Raw genomic sequence first — 16,738 nt, forward strand, 5'->3', positions numbered from 1 at the left:
CAGGATCTTCTTTATTTGTTGTCCAATGAAGACACCAACTTTGACCTTTGCCTCAGACAGCTAAGGGAAGAAGTCTCGAAGGTACATGAGAGCTACAGACTCCTTATCAAGAGCTGTGACAAATTGTTTCATAAGACCCAGTTTTATGTGCAATGGTGGGACCAACACCTTCTGGAGGTCCATAGTGACTCACACTTGACACTGTGCCGCCCCATAAAGAACTCGGTCTGTTGTGGTAAGTGCTTCCCGTTGTAGTGCACTGCAGGGAATGTCACCAATTTGAAGTCTCCGTTAACTTCCCAGCCATACTCATCATACTTCAAGGCTTATAGCAAGGTCTTGACACTGTTGTATTCCTCTTTGAGGTGTACCGAATGAGCCAGGGGAAGAGACAAATACTTATTCCCGTTATGGAGCAGCACAGTTTTGAGGCTTCCGGATGCGTCTTGAGAATACTTACAGCTTCTTGATGCCATCTCTGATAAAATCAGATAGGTCTATGTGTTCACTTAGGCAGATAGAATTAAACTTAAGTGGTGAGCACCAGTATATATATATATATATATATGTTATATGTACAACATTCTAGAAAGTACTTGAAAATTCTTGTAAGTTCGAGAAAATTTTCTATCAGCTACTCAGCACTGAATCTACACGAAATGGTCTGGAAAATGGGTAAATTTGAAAATTTCATTACCCAGGTCACAAAACAAAGTTTGAAAAGAAAAATAAGTCTTTTCAATTTACTTTAGGCATAAGCAATTGGGAAATAACACTTTCTGCCGAAAAACAAGAAAAAGTAAAAATTTTGTTACATAGTGTTATGTGTTGTTTGTCTTAGCTTAAAGCTATGAAACGGGTTATCTGAGCTGTCTCACCGACAGGGATTAAACATCTAATTTTAATGTTATAAGCCTCGTGCTTGTTGTTCAGTCATAAAATGATTGTATTGAGATAAACAATCAAGATATTTTGTATGTATTGTTATAAAACTTGATATACGTTTTTTTTACAAGATTTTTAAGTCTCTCTTACGGGTGGCCCGGCATGGCCAAGCGTGTTAAGGCGTGCGACTCGTAATCTGAGGGTCGCGGGTTTGCATCCCCGTCGCGCCAAACATGTTCGCCCTTTCAGCCGTGGGGGCGTTATAATGTGATGATCAATCCAACTATTCGTTGGTAAAAGAGTAGCCCAAGAGTTGGCAGTGGGTGGTGATGACTAACTGCCTTCCCTCTAGTCTTACACTGCTAAATTAGGGACGGCTAGCACAGATAGCTCTCGAGTAGCTTTGTGCGAAATTCAAACAAACAAACAATCTTTTACAGGAAGATTTCAATGAGGCGCTAAAAATTCAGTTACCCTGTACGGCTTGGTAGTTCAAGCGCTCGATTTATAATCTAATAGTCCTAAGTTCGAATCCCCGTCATTTCACTTGCTCACCCTTTCAACCGTGTGGGCGTTATAGTGTTACTGTCAATCCCACTCTTCGTTGGTAAAAGAGTATCCCCAGAGTTTGGGGGTGAGTGCTGTTGACTAGTTATCTTCCATTGTAGTTTATCACTACTCAATTAAGAATGGCTAGCAGAGATAGTCTCCGTGTAGCTTTACGATTAAAAACAAACAAAGCGATTACGCAGGCCTGTGCGGATTTTATAGTCTTTTAAGTTTTATATGTCCTACGGTAATTTCTTTACGCTGAATCCGAAGCTAATATCCATTTTTCTCCATCACGTACACATTTTTCACAAAATTTCATAAAACTATAACATAAATAATGTACACATTAGTTTCAAATTGCACAAGCCTGCGATTGTTTTATTGTCTCGCAATATTTACATGTTGTATAGTTATTTATGTACGTTGAACCACGAAAATGATATCCATTTTTCTGCATCACGTACAGATTTTTCACAAAACATCGTATGTACTTTTAAATAAGTGAATCGTTTTCATTAAAATCGGATCACATTTCGTTATGCTTAAAATTTTGACTACTACTGGCTATAGATTTTTCTAGACCAATAGCGAAGTGAGACACTTGTCAATCGTTCTAGAACCCACGAGAAATACCCCGCTAGTATATAAACGGTTCACAGGCTACATGACGAGTCATTTCCGGATAGTATTTTTTTGTTCGTACACTTTGACATTATATTGGCAACGAGAGGTAGCTTAAATTACCTTAATATGTTCTATATCTCAAGACAGCTGGTATGGGTTTGTTAACCTGAAAATCACCTAAGAAGGTCGAAATGTTATTCTCTACTTTATTTTAATAAACGTGTTATTACCCATACTAGCCGTCTTGAGATATATTTTTACCTCAAGTGGGTTTCTCGTCATCACGAATTAATATATTTTGTTATATTTGTGGTAAATTGATTGCAAATGTGACCTAAGTAAGATTTTGTGCGTTTTTTTTTTCTTTTCGACGTTATTTGTTCGTTGCTATGGCAACAAGTGGTTGTTTATATAACCCAATTGTGATAACTTTTTTGTAAATCTGGTCTCAGTAACAGTTTTCTTCTTTCCAATTTGTAAACAAAAAACCCTTAGATAATAAAATAAAATGAATATTAGTTTCTAAATCTACGTAGCTGAATCATTAAAAAGCTGTTTTTAGAACCGAAACAATTTTTATAAACTTTAAATTCGCAGGTCTCTGTTCTTTCTCCTTCAGTTTTCTCTATATATACTTCAAAACGGAACGGAACTGACTAGGCGACTTCATGAAGCGACATCAGACAATTCTAGGATGATGCTAAACTTTTCGCTGTACTTGATGGTAATAAAAAGCCTAAGACAGAGAAATGCAACAAACAACATTGTTCGCAAGCGCTACTACAGCTGTTTAAATATGTATAGGTGAAGAACACATAGAGAATGTCGATTAAAGTTCCCCACTTAAAAAATGAACTGTCTAGTCTAATCACCGATAATTAAAATTAAATTACTGCCATAAAACATAATTTATAGAATCAAAAAGAAAGACATATTGGCACGAGATAATTGGGTGAATGTAATAGACCTTTGATGTGATTTTATTCATGTCTAGAATAATAGAATAACAGAAACCTAACACTTACGTAATAAGTGTTCTATTATTGAATTATTTTTTGTATAGAGTGTTATGTAAGATATGTTTTTAAAATAAAAATTTGTTTTCAACATTTTGAATAGAATGTGTTCTACGTTTATCTTGGTTCTTTTTTGTTTTCTCGATGTTTAAGTTTCCAACCTCTATATAATCTATAATTATCCTAGAACAGCGAACGAATTTTAGTCTTTCGTGACTTGGTTTGTTTTTGCTTCGTAAAGTTAAGTAATGAGGTTTAGAAGAAAGGTCGACAGTGTTTTCAGAAGAAATATTCAGTGAAGGACATTTCTTTAGCTCATCACTCAAAATAATTTATTATTCATACTAAAAAACCTGCGCCCCTCCCTTTACTACCCCAGTGGTTCAGTGGCAACTCTGGAGCCTTATAACACTAAAATTGTGGTTTCGATATCCGCAGCGAGCAGAGCACAGATAGTCCATCGTTCTGTGCTTGTTACTAAACCAAAAGGTACTGTAATGAGCCTATCAACATTAAAATACTGAAAATAGCTAATTTTCCAATTATTATAATGAATTTTGAAGACCTTGCACACCATCAACTATTTATACAAATTGCGTGTACGTTGACAATAACCATTATTCAGGTAAGTTTATTAATAATAGCCAGTAACAATAATGCATATTGTACATTTTTTTTAACAATTCATTTTACATTTAATATTTCTAATACGCATTCTAGATTTACAGCATGAACATCGTTATGTTTACGGGCTTACAACGATATAAACCGGATTTCAATACCCGTGGCGGGCAAAGCACTAATGACTCTTTGTGTAGCTTTGTGCTTAATTACAAACATACAAATATAATTTTGTTTATAGTTGCAGACTAACAAATCTTTTTTTTGTTTTTTTACAGTTTGGGAATTTGAAATGAGAAAAAAAAGAGGAAAATTGTGGGTATTAAACCACCTGTTATTTCTTTTTACACAATCTATTTTATAATTAATTTATGTTACTTTAGCCTATTGTTGATAATCAGTAAGCTTAAGGGTTACTACTGCCTATATTCAGGTTTCGATTCCTGGGGTTGGCCTAGCTGCGATAACTATTGTACACATTTGCTATTAATAACAAAATAAACAAACAGTTAATAAGATTCATATAATTAATTACAGTATTGTTTTTTTTTCACATAAGCCTGTTACTTAAGGTATTTTACCAACATTTACTGGGTAAATATGAACAGGTTATAATTCAAAGCTCAGGAATTGAAATATCAACTTTATTTCAGCACTAAATCATACGTATGTATAACTGATAATTACGATGAGAGAACTATGTGTGTTTACGGATATTAATAGCATGAGAAATAAATGAAATAATAAAAGTGTTGCATATTAATTTGAACAGGACTAATGTACCGGACTTTGGACCTGAGTGTCCAATGTTTGCAATCAGTTTCCGCAAAATCTTACTAAACACTTTGGGGCCATGGATGCGTTACAAGATTGATGGTCATATCCCACTGTTTGATTAGAGCAGGCTAATCGTTGGCAACTGATACTGTTGACTTGTTGCGTACCAAATTAGGGTAAACAGCCTTTGTGTAGCTTTGAGCGAATATCCAAAACAAAATAAATCGAGACGTAACACTTAAAAATACAAACGCTGCCTAAGACCAATATTCACACTCATTTGTCTGCTAACTCTAGAACTAATACTTAAACTGTATTATTAAGTCTCCGTTTTATGCGTATGGTTTTAGCTGCGGCAAAGCGGCCATTTGAACGACTCCTTGTTTGTGTGTTTGTTTGTTTTTTTCAAGTGCAAACTTTTAGCCCATAGCTCCATCATCTCTTAACCGATTTCGGATCTAATCACAGTTTTGGACTTATGACATCAAACCGTTTTGTTTTTTTTTAGGTATTTGACTCACCCATATTCTAATAGTTTAATTTATTCCAATCCTGCCTGAAAGAATTTTAATTTGAGAGTAGACTGGTAGAAATCCTGATGAGTAATAAAATCGAATAGGACATACGAGCGTCCCACACTGGGCACACAAAAAATTCAGCTAATACAAAATGAAACAAAGGTCCCATATATTAATTTGCTCTAATCCTGCCTAGAAAAATCTCAAGTACCGCAACTAATGAGGATTCCCTCTTATTTATTAACGGTTACAATATCACTTGTTAAAGTAAGTTGAAGAGAGAGTTTACTTTGTTTGTTTAAACATAAGTTCGCTTCCCCATTTCATTCAACACAGAATGAAAGTATAATATATAATGTGATATGTGGCAATATCATACAGAGGACCAGTCGTTGGGCCACTCTCAGAGACACATTACTTTGAGATGTGCTTGGGTGATCTCTCATCGTTTAAAACATATTCAACAAAAAAACCTGGTTTCAATGATTAATGGGCAAGGCTGTCCTATTCACTACCTGCACGAACCTTCTGACTGTATGATGAATGAACAGAGCCTGATAAACAAAGTAAATAGTGTTAAAGGATCAGGAAGAAAGGATGCTATAAGCCGCGGTGTCTCTGTGTCTCATGCCGGCCAGGATTGCTTCCAACTGGCGACGATAAATTTCTTTGGTGACACGAGACACGAGGCCCCAGTCTGCCCCCCATACACAAGTATGGCCAATTTGAAGAAGTGCTATTCAATCTCACTGTTATCTCATTGTTGTGTCCCCCCCCCCCTCAGAGGTCCTTGTTAGCTTATGGAAGTGTCGTCGACACTCGTCCCAGAATGAAAGATTGACTTCGGTTGAATGAAAGAGGAGGGTTACTGAAACGAAACGGACCGTTTCTCAAGTGTTATTATATAACAGGCAATATAGAAGATCGGATTTTGAATTCGAGTAAAGAAAAGCTGTTGAATACAACAAGTATTGTAACAATAGTGTATGAGGAGCCAATGTTGATTATTTTATAAATGTGAGAATCATTACGAAACTATAAACCACAAAAACCGAAACGTTCTCATAAATCTTCTTACAATAAGAACTCAGCTAGATTATATGCGGATTATCTATTTAAACCAGTGATTTAACTGGTATATACTGTATAATAGTTATAAGTGAAAATACCTTTTAATGCAAATCAATAACATACTTCTAGTGTTACACATCTTTGATTACTAAGTTAAAACAGGGCTGAAAGAATGAATCAATGACATTATTAAACATATGAGATTCTTATAACCATATCTTTAACTGATTAACGCGAGATGTTTTTTCTTCTTTTAAGCTACATTTAACTTTTTATTTGATTTATTTTGTTTTCATAAATTTAAAAGAACTAATTTGCACACTTCTTAATAGTTCAATATAAAACAGAAGTAGTCGGTTTCTACAAAATATCTTCCCAGGGACTCAACAGTAAGAAGTAGTCGGTTTCTACAAAATATCTTCCCAGGGACTCAACAGTAAGAAGTAGTCGGTTTCTACAAAATATCTTCCCAGGGACTCAACAGTAAGAATGATAGCTCACAACGCTGAAAAATAAGGTTTCGATACCCGTGATGAGTCGAGTACAAATAGTACAAACAGTACTTTGTGTGTAACAACAAGTAAACAAACAGTACTTTGTGTGTAACAACAAGTAAACAAATTCTACGACATAAAACATCCTTCTCCTTAATGTTTTTACTAGTTGTACTAGTTATCTGAAGGATATTTATAGAACACACATTTATTACACGTTAGCACTATTTTTATATGTAAACAAATTATAAAAAAGTAGCAAATATGTTCTAGGCTAATAAAACTAATACACATTTCAGTGGCCTCCCATTAAATGAAGTGTTTTTATGTGTCTTTTTTTTTTAAATTGCAAAACACTTTTCTGAGGGTGTCATCAGATTGTGAAACAAGAATATAGAGTGTTTAGACTGCTTCAAGTGATGCTTTATCTGACGAAGGTTAATAATTTCAATATCACCTGCTATAGGTTAACGGAATTATTATGAAAAAAAACACGTTAAAATGTATTATAGCGTCATAAATTTCGTTTGAAGATCCAAAACTGTGTTCATGACGTTAGTTTTTATCACTAACTTATAACAAGCAGTTGTAAAAGAGACTTGATTGTTTGACATCAGTTGTGTTTATTATATTTCTGTCCCTTTTAGTGTTACAGTAAGCAAAAACAGAGCAGTGTTAAACAGCTAAATACAACATTATCATGATGACTTTACAATGTTTTTACATGTTACTTTCGACACGTGAGTAAACAACAGAAGACAAAAATAACCAATGGTGACCAAGCACATCACTGTACGTAGCGTGTCTCGAACTCTATAGCTAAAAAAATAATTTACTGCCTTTCACTGACATTTAACTTTTGACCAATCATTTAATTTCGGATTGTGACTACGGCTTAGTAAATACGGTGCTTACGTATTTTCTGCAACTAACCATACTCAAATACACAGACACATGTGGAAACATTTTTACCCTACCTTCATGGCCGCATAGCAATTCCATAGCTTCTATTGTGTTACTACGCCATTAAAGTATGTTTAATATAACTCTTTTACAAGTATGGCCCAGCATGGCCAAGCGTGTTAAGGCGTTCGACTCCTAATCCGAGGGTCGCGGGTTCGATTCCCGGTCGCACCAAACACGCTCGCCCTTCAAGCCGTGGGGGCGTTATAATGTGACGGTCAATCCCACTATTCGTTGGTAAAAGAGTAGCCCAAGAGTTGGCGGTGGGTGGTGATGACTAGCTGCCTTCCCTCTAGTCTTATACTGCTAAATTAGGGACGGCTAGCACAGATAGCTTTGTGCGAAATTCAAAAACAAACAAACTTTTACAAGCAACAAACGCTGAGAATAATGCAATATTTAAATGAAACTGCAGCCATACTTGTGTAAAATTCAACTGTTGTGTGATGGATTTACAAAGTTTAGTTGGGTGTGTAGAAGCTTACAGCAATGTTAACTGTACGAATAGTCTTCTTGTCTGGATTATACGTGGACAGTATGTTTGCGAAGTTATTAATGTTTTCCAAACGTTTCAATATCGCTGTAGCTTCCAGTGTTTTGTTTTCATGTCCTTTGATTTTATTCATTTAATTTCATGAAAGTTTGTTAACTGATAGATCAGAGAGTGAAGTTAGGTTGCAAACTTTCAAAAGCCATCTTTAGGGAAATTGTTCATCAAACTATTGATATGTAGAAACCAGTAAAATATGGAAGTTATTAAGGAATTAAAGAAATCATAAAACAAAAACTACAAAATAGGTCAGATTGTTTGTTTGTCTTTTAATTTCACGCAAAGCTACACGAGGGCTATCTGCGCTAGCCGTCACTAATTTAGCAGTGTAAGACCAGAGAAAAAGCAACCAGTCATCACTACCTACCCCCAACTCTTGCGCTACTCTTTTACCAGCGAATAGTGGGATTGACGGTCATATTATAACGCCCCCACGGCTGGAAGGATAAGCATGTTTGGTATAATGGGGGTTTGAACCCGTGACCCTCGGATTACGAGTCGAGTGCCTTAACAACCTGGGCATGCCGGGCCCAAAATGTTATCTACCAGAAAAAACAACAACAAATAGTCCCAAACTTATGCTTTAATACAGCAGACGACGAAGATGACATTACCTGATTTGGAATGGTCCTCTGTACATGAAACGTCAATCTAAACCTAGTAGGAAAAGATACACATGCGAAGATGCTAGTTTATTAAAAGTTTTCACCCAGTTTCCACAGATGACTTGATTTCTTGAAATTTTGAAGGCTTGTTCTCTGTGAATCTTACTGTTGGAATAACATTGTTACTCATAAACAATGACGGTTGAATTGTGTACCAATCTGTTGTATGATACATCATAAAAACAGTATGTACTTGATACGGTTAATAGTTTGTGGATTCTGCGAACAAAAACGATGCACCTGATGCAACTGACTAAATGATAATAATGTAAATTCATATGATTGTTGGGCATTACACGAACCTGAAGTTTCTTTGGAATAGATGTAAAAAATACACAATAATGTAAATTCATTAAATTGTTCAACACATTACATGAAATTAAGGCAAAAATTAATTATATTTTGCGTAACCGTTCTGTCTTACGATCCGCGAAAATAAAACATGATGTTATAAATGCCTCAATCTATCATCATATAAGCTGATATATATTATTAGATTTACTAATATACACACACACTGTAATTCTGAAACTGTGTCAAAAGCAATTAGCATACAAATAACTCCAATTAACATGTAGTTCCGCACATATAAGTAGCCCCCCATCATCTTAAAGTCATGTCATAAGTGAGTCGTATTATTTGTCACTATATTTGTAGGCTTTCCATGTAAATCTGATATGGCTAGTTTTAAACCTCAGTTAACGCCAATCTCTTAGAGAAAATAATCGAGAAAACAATTAGATTCCTTTGCTGAAAGTTCTTTAAAATAATTTGAAGTGATTTAGAAGGAACATAGACGGCGCTGTTCTGCAAAGGTTTGACTTCAAGATTTGTTTTCTTTGAATAAAAAAATTAAACACCGATAAATGATATTTCGGTTCTCTTAATTTGTTGTTTAAATACAATATGGCTCATGATACAAAAACTAAATTACATGTGGAAGAATTTATACAAAAATCAGTGGTACCGTTACCAGACATAATGAAGCTTCAAACAGAATTAAATAGTCAGGTATGAACTGGAAAACCACAAAATGTTTTGCTCTTGTCGTTGTTTTATAATACGTACAGTCTTATATGAAGTTATAGGAACAATCACACGTGTAGTGTTCCAACACTGTATGTTTGTTTTGTTAGCAGTTTTCCCTTCACTGATGCGTGTTAATTGAGATAAGTTTCAGACCAAATAATACGTATTAAAAGCCAGACAAGAAAGTCCTAGAGACATTGATCGCTGCACGAGATCGTGATGACCAATCATCATCGTTCTGCCACGTCGTTCTTTTGCGATTAAAGATTAATGACACCGCCTTGCGACAACAAGAACGTTGATTATGTAGGCTTGTGTATTCAATATAAAACATATATATTCATTTATCAGATAGCTCCAATACCATCAAAATTAAGAGATAAAACTATTGGTACAGTGGTCAGAATTTTTAAAACATATTCTTTTAAGACTGTGTGCCCATCTACGTAGTCAAAGACAATTACTTTCATAGAGAAAATTTTTTTATCCTCATTATAGCATATTTGTATTTTTAATCTCTGTAATGGACCATTGTATGTATTTTTTTCGCATTATGAATCGTCAAACATTATTAACCTGAATTCAAAATGAAATTACAAAAGTAATTAAAAAGTGCTACATCATTTATTACGTCCGTGAGTGCTGTCATCTGTTCATCTTAATTTTGAACACTGAAGTGTAGCTACGGAAAATGGCCTGGCATGGCCAAGCACGTAAGGCGTGCGACTCGTAATCCGAGGGTCGCGGGTTCGCGCCCGCGTTGCGCTAAACATGCTCGCCCTCCCAGCCGTGGGGGTGTATAATGTGACGGCCAATCCCACTATTCGTCGGTAAAAGAGTAGCCCAAGAGTTGGCGGTGGGTGGTGATGACTAGCTGCCTTCCCTCTAGTCTTACACTGCTAAATTAGGGACGGCTAGCACAGATAGCCCTCGAGTAGCTTTCTGCAAAATTCCAAAACAAACAAACAAACAAAAAGTTACGGAAACGTGTCGTGAGGAACTAATCGCCAGGTTTTGTTGGGTTTTTTTTAGCTTATGCCATACAACGTTTTCTGTTGATTTTTACAGTCAAAATAGAGTTGTAATTTTGGGACTAATTGTCATTTATTAAGGTTTAAGTCTGGTAATTAGGGAACTTGACTCAGAATATGAGAGTAGCGAGTTCGAATCCCCGTCACCAATCATACTTGCCCTTTTAGCTGTGAGGGCATTATAACGTTACGGTCAGTCTAGATGTTGGTTGGTTGGTTAAACAGTAGCACAAGAGTTGGTGCTGGATTATGTTAACCAGCTAGCTCCTCTGTGCAGCTTTGCTCGAAAATCTAAATACACCAGATCGAAGGTTTTCGCTTCATTAAGAGAGTTCAAGTTGAAAACAAACTAGGCTACAGGATTTAGCCTTTTTTTTTCAGTGCTAGACCTAATTTTGCTTTCTAATGAGTTGTTGCCTATATCAAAAGTTCCTCACAGTGGCTGAGTACTGAGTCTGAAGACTTTTGATGCTAAAAATTAGATTTTAATACCCGTGATTGGCACCACACATATAGCCCACTGTGTAGTTTTGTGCATAACAACAAATATACCCTTGAATTCAAGATTTTCGATCCTGTAAAAACTCAGTAAATAATATATGGTTAAAAGATTATATAAAGAAACCTGTACAGCACTTTTTGAGCTGAACAGCTTGATGACGCTGATGATTTATAGCGTAGCCATATGTTCTTTTGAAATACTCACCAAAGAGTGTACGTGTTATCTTATAGCAAAGCCACATCGGGCTATCTGCTGAGCCCACCGAAAGGAATCGAACCCCTGATTTTAGCGTTGTAAATCCATATACTGCACTAGCGGAGAGCTCTCACCAGAGGGAAGCCAACTGGCTAACAACATCTATTGTCATTGGAAATTGACTCTCACACTTTTAACACGTCCACCATCGAATGTCGGGTACTTTGACCTGTAGACAGATACACTAGCTACCATAGTAAGGGAAACCTACTAATCAGGTGGAGTTGATCTTTAAAAATATTTTTAATATAAAATACTTCTATGAAGTGTTTTATTTTTTTAATTTATATTTCTCATACGATGGGATGAAAAGGCACAAGAAATATATGTAGCAAATCACTATAGAATGTCTTTCATTTTATCCTAAAAAATCAATATATTTCAAACGATGAATCCTTTTTAACTTTTTACCGCATCTTTGGATTTTCTTTCCTCTCTACCATCGATTCAGGAGCAATGAATCGTTGACTAATCATTCATCATCAATACTGAGATAGTTCATTTCTTTTCTACAAAGCAAGAGGGTTCCCGCTTTCAGTTGCGGAGTTAGATCTAATTACTTCCAAGCAAGGAGCGGAAACAGAGATAGTGTCATCAACATGGGGGAGGCTGTCTCTTCTCTTGGAAGGGAGTTTGTTGACGTCAAACACCAGATTATCACGTGCTGATAGTGTTTTGTTGGCAAGCGATACCGGAACATCTTGTGTGACTAAATTTCTCACTCACTGAAATGTATAAAAACAGCAGCTACAATATGTTGTTGAGTGACGGATTAACCTTGCTGCTATTAATTGGATAAGTTTTATCACTTTTCGTAATGTCATAAGAATATGTTAAAAGTACATCTATTGCTTGACTTTTTGCAAAGCACATTTTGTAACGTAAGGTAACAAATATAGACTGTTCGTTTGTTCTTGAATTCCATGCAAACCTACACGAGAGCTATCTGCGCTAGCCGTCCCTAATTTAGTAGTGTAAGACTAGAAGGAAGGCAGCTAGTCATCACCACCCACCGCCATCTCTTAGACTACTTTTTATCAACAAATAATGAAACTGACAGTCACATTATAACGCCCCCACGTCTGAAAGGGCGAGCATGTTTTTTGTGACGAGGATTCAAACCCGCGACCCTCATATTATGAGTCGAGCGTCCTAACCTGACCATGCCAGGCCTAATAGGGACCGTTCAAAGGTAAAGGGCATCACGATATTCTATTGCACAGTTGTTTCTAACATTGTGTAAAATTTGAACGTAGTGTATAAGAAGTGAAAGAGGACAGGAACAAAAAAAAAAAAGGAATGTTCGTGATAACAACCTGAATGTCGAATTTCTAAATAACTGTTCATAATTTGAGAAGTCATACCACTCTTTTCTATACGTCACAGGCTACCCTAGATACCTAAAACAATGTAATTTACCAATGACAAAAATTGAAATGTAAGCTTGTGCTTCAAGGTGCTTTTAAGATCCCGCTGGACATGTTATATTTCTTTTTTTCAATAGATGAGCCGGAAAGTTTACTGAATATCGTGTCGTTCTTGTTCATCGGAAGATCGAGAAATCGATTGTTTGGCTGAGCCAAAAGATACACGATGAGCTATGAGAAATTGAACCCTGAATTTTGGCGCTGTAATATCTTTAAAATGCCTCCTCTCTCGATGCGATAGCGTTAAGTCTACGAACTAACAACGCAAAATTCATGTTTGATTCTCGACGATGGGCACAGCAGATAGCTCGGTGTGTCTTTGCTCTGAAACAAGTAAATAAACGTATAAAAATACTGCTGACCCATGGTAGGTATAGAAGTAGGAGGATCTATATGCGGGCAAAAATCATTGTTTGATAATTGTCTTCCCTATTTTCATGCTGAATCATTGCACAAATGATTGAAAATGTTGATGTTATATCTTTAATCAATATTTTGCAAAAGAAGTAAGTTTTAACGCTAAGTTACTTTTTGAAGACAACCACATAATTTTTTAGATTAATTTAATGTTTTGTGGAAAGATCTCCTTATACGATATCGTGATGCAGTCCCTTTACCTTCGTTTGGAATATTGTTGTGGCAGTATTTTATAAATACAATATAAAATATTAATATGGAATATTTTTGTGATAGTAGTTTATAAAAACAACATTATTTGGAATATTGTTGTGGCAGTATTTTATAAAGACAATATAAAATATTATTATGGAGTATTGTTGTGGTAGTATTTTATGAAGACTATATTATTTGGAACATTACTGTGGTATTATTTTATAAAGACAACGTTATTTTAAACATTATTATGGTCGTCTTTTATACAGACAACATTGTTTGGAATATTACTGTAACAGTATTTTATAAAGACAGCATTATTTGGAATATTGTCGTACAGAAAAGGCTTGTAATCAGTTTTATACAAATAAAGACAACATTGTATGGAATATTGCTGTGGCAGTATTTTATAAAAACGTTACTTGAAACATTGTTGTGGCAGTATTGTATAAAGACAACATTGTATGGAATATTGTTGTGGCAGTACTTATAAAGACAATATATTTACACTTGTAAATAACTTAAATTTAAGAATAGGACTTGGAATAGAATGTCAGTTTAAATTTAGACATACACTTTAGAAAGGCGCGCAGTCCTTGCAAAATAAAAGACGAATTTTTTATGTAATGCTGTAAATAATGAATTATGGGATACAAAGTGCTAATTAAGTTTGCTTCTGCTATTTAGTTACCCTACAAGAACAAAAGAGCATAAATGAACATTCATAATTGTTTTTTGTTTTGTGACAGGGGATACCTGTACACCTCAGGTGTCTGTGCTGTTTTTTTTCAAGTGCTTGAAGTGCGTTCAGTTTGAAAATTCTCTTTTCAGTTTACTTCCCTGTATTGGTGGGCTCCTATTGCCTAGTATTCATAAAAGTTTGAAAACATTTTAGATGCGAGAGTTAGAAAACAACAACAAGCTTTAACAAGATTGTGTGCTAATTGATAACTCATATCCTCACAATGTTGTTGTGGTGTTATGGTAACCAAATAATCTACAGTTTTCTTTACCATCGTAACCTGAGCTCTGTATTTTATAATGCCGGTACATTCGTACTCACTTATATAAATATATTCAAAATTTTAATTTGTTTCCTTATAAAAATCTTCTTTTACTCTGATACAAAAATAACTTCGGAAAGTAAGCGAAACGACCATTATATCTATGCAATATGTTTTTAATCATAATGTGTAAAGTCTTTACTTCAGTATCGTTAGACGAGTTTATTTGTATATAACTAACCAAAATGGGCCAGGCATGGCCAAGTGGGTTAAGGCGTGCGAGGGTCGCTGGTTGGTATCCCCGCCGCACCAAACATGTTCGCCTTTTCAGCAGTGGGGGCGTTATAATGTTACGGTCAATCCCACTATTCGTTGGTAGCTATTCGTAGAGTAGTCCAAGAGTTGGTGGTGGGTGGTGATGACTAGCTGCCTTCCTTGTAGTCTTACACTGCTAAATTAGGGTCGGCTAGCGCAGATAGCCCTCGAGTAACTTTGCGCGAAATTCTAAAACAAACAAACAAACCAAAACAGACCATATAAACGAAAAGAATTGAAATTAATCATATATATGTGTGATTGTAGTAGAATTAACATATTTGTCAAAATATTATTATATAAGCATTGAAAGCATTGATGAGATAAGCGAAACGTATATTTGATCATAAAATAATTCTACGTACAAACTTTAACTGTATTAACATTTAAAGTTTACTGAAACGTAACAACCTTAAATGGTATTTTAAATTCAGATCAATATATATCACAGCACTTGTGTCTTGAATGTAAGTGCATCATACTGCTTAACCTAAATTATTCTCGTTTAATTGCAACGCAACGGATGACGGGAAACTATATATCTTCACAATAATTACACCACGAAGTTTCTTTAATATCATGCATTACCACCACGTGTATTCAACGTATGTATACTGTTCCTTCGTACACGCTCGTTGAAATGGTTTTCATTCCCAAATAAATCGTTTCGTTAAGCATTGCGTTCGGTTTATTATTATATACGGTCACAAACATAAAGAAAGCAGCAAAAACAAACATTTATATATATATATGCATCTATACATATATATATGACACTTGTACACATTTTACCGTGGAACCATCTTTGCGATCTCAGTGTAAGAATATTTTGCGTTGAAAAGAGAAGTCCCATATGCTTACCAAAAGTAATACATTTTTGGTGGCACCACATTAACTCAACAAAACCAAATAACGTTATTTAGTAGCTCTGATACATGCCGTTCCACCACAAATTTATATTGACTGTTGTGTTATGTAACTTACTCAGTTGAACATTTAAAGTTATTTTAATATAACATACTCATTCTTCTGTAAAACGCTGCAAAAAATTACCAACTGCTGTTAAACTGTTTTAACCTTAAAGCAACATTTAATAAACTTCACTTTTACGTAGGATTATCAAAATCAAATATTTCTCATCTGTAGTTGAGTTATTAACGGATACTCTTAAATGTTTTAAACAGTATGTTATAGCATATTTATAAGTTATTTTTCTCATCTATAAAACAGGTTTAATTCTATATGTCTTATAAACGTGGGTACAATTTTCTCTGATAAGATTTTATTGATGTTATCAAGTCATATTTACCCACAAATCAGTTGTTGTTTTTTTATTATAACCGTTTTCTACATAAAGTTTTATTTCATTCAGTAATGTGAAACGAGCTTATGCCCACCACGAATCAAGTTCCGAATTTTAACATATAAATCCTCAAGCTTACCGTTAAACCACCTGGAACCACATCATCATAAAACACACATTACTGCAGTCAAAGAGTTTTTACAACTACGATGACTAACTACATACTGCGCCCTCTTTGAATTATGTTGGGTAAAATTCCAAGTATTTCCTTTAGGATTCCACGGCGAAGGAACCGCTGAAGTATGGTTTTCATGGAATTTCAAAAGTGTGTTTGTAAATAAAATGTAACATATGTTTTTCTCTCCTGCTTCGTTATATTCATGTGACACACATATTAGTTGTAACTTAGGAGACAACCCTCCTCCCCCCAAAAAGCTACAAGCAAACCAACAGACAACATTCTCAACTAAGCTTCTTTATGATGATAGGTAGAAGTTTCCTCCTTTCCGTTCTTTCTCTACTTC

Source organism: Tachypleus tridentatus, chromosome 9 (genome assembly GCF_004210375.1).
Source record: "Tachypleus tridentatus isolate NWPU-2018 chromosome 9, ASM421037v1, whole genome shotgun sequence".
Lineage (NCBI taxonomy): Eukaryota > Metazoa > Arthropoda > Merostomata > Xiphosura > Limulidae > Tachypleus > Tachypleus tridentatus.